Source organism: Octopus bimaculoides, unplaced genomic scaffold (assembly GCF_001194135.2).
Source record: "Octopus bimaculoides isolate UCB-OBI-ISO-001 unplaced genomic scaffold, ASM119413v2 Scaffold_356694, whole genome shotgun sequence".
Lineage (NCBI taxonomy): Eukaryota > Metazoa > Mollusca > Cephalopoda > Octopoda > Octopodidae > Octopus > Octopus bimaculoides.
Genome location: NW_026318366.1, coordinates 2,659 through 4,203, shown reverse-complemented (window position 1 = coordinate 4,203; position 1,545 = coordinate 2,659). Strand labels below are relative to the sequence as shown.

General features: G+C 35.3%; 1 long non-coding RNA gene across 1 annotated transcript in view; it reads left to right on the top strand.

Moving 5' to 3' along the window:
• The window catches only part of LOC106883702 (uncharacterized), a 3,352-nt gene continuing 1,807 nt past the window's right edge, over positions 1-1,545 (top strand). Inside the window, exons 1-2 of the long non-coding RNA XR_001411153.2 lie at positions 1-54; positions 1,387-1,458. This is a non-coding gene — a long non-coding RNA (uncharacterized LOC106883702). The remainder of the gene's footprint in view (positions 55-1,386; positions 1,459-1,545) is intronic.

The window sequence follows — 1,545 nt, the reverse complement described above, 5'->3', positions numbered from 1 at the left end:
CATCGTAGAAATCAAAGAAGATACCTTCCGAGATCTCTCCAGTGTACAATATGTGTAAGTTGAATAAGTCTTCTTGAAACGATTTCATTTGCAACATATTTCTAAATCTTTAATATCTTGCTGTCCTTCATTTTAAGCTACCTCACTCGTTATTCCAAAGATGTGCTTTATTGTCTGAAAATCTGGATGTCTGAGTATGTTCCCATTTATTAGATCTGAGATGCATAAGAGCGTGATAGATTAGGGGATTCCTTTAGTGCATGCTTGTGTATGTTCTTGTCTATTTGTAAAATCTGTCCGTATTGAAACTGTATCTTTTTGTATGTTAATGTCTGTTAATGTCTGTGAGTGTAATTGAGGGCCTATTCCTTGGATATGAAATATATGAGTGTGTGACAATTAACGGAAAACATTACAGCAAATGGCTTTATGCATATATCTATATGTGTGTGTGTGTATGTATGTTTGTATGTATGTTTGTATGTATGCATATATATAAATATGTGTGTGTCTTTCTCTGTTTTTGTGTGCATGTGCGTGTGTATCAAAATGTCTGTGTAACTTGTTCTGTATAACATGTGCGGTGTTTACACCTACAGCTGAATAGACTGTGCTTCTTCTATTTCTTCTGGTTGTTACTGTTGTCCTTTTTCTTCTTCTTTTTTCCTCCTTCATTTCCTTCTTGATCTGCTTTTCTTATGAGATTCCATCAATTCTATTTCTATATTCCGTGGCCATCTCTCTCTAAATCTCTACCCAAATCCTTCTTATTATTCTCTTGCCATTGGTGTCTTCGTGAATGTTTCTGAGTGGGGATCACTGTACATGCACGTGCATGTATGTTCGTGTGTGCCTCAGACCTGAGACCTTGAACCTATGTTTGTGAACCTCTCTCTTTGATTCTCTCTCCCACTCTCTCTCTCTCTCTCTCTCTCTCTCTCTCTCTATCTATCTATCTATCTATCTATCTCTCTCTATCTCTCTCTATCTCTCTCTAATCTCATGTGTTCGCTTTGAGTGTGTGTATTTATGTGGCTGGGTATGACTGTTTCGGTGTTTGTGTTCTTCCTTTACTCTTTCTTCTTCTTTCTTCCTTTCTTTCTTTTCTTCATCTACTTCCTTTCTGTTGATGTGTATCTTCTTCTGTCCCCTTGTTTTTTCTCTTTCTTCTCTTTGGTTTCCTTCTACTCCAACCCCACCCACCCTTCTACGATTTTTTTTCGGTCTCCTTTTCTCTTCCATTTACTACATCTTCTTTTTTTCAAATTTTAAACTTTTTCCAATCTAATTTCTATCATATCACGTTTCTCCTCAATTCTGTTTGTTCCTTTTTTCATCACGAATCAGCTCCTTACAAATTCTATTCCACTTAATTATTTTTGACAGGAATTTGGGTGATAATAATCTCAAAGAAATCAAAGTAAACGCATTCCGAAGTCTATCTAAATTGACAAAACTGTAAGTTAAATATTTTTTTATATTACTTCAATGACGATATATAGCTAAATATGTAATGAGTCCCCATATTTCATTTTAATCTTCCTC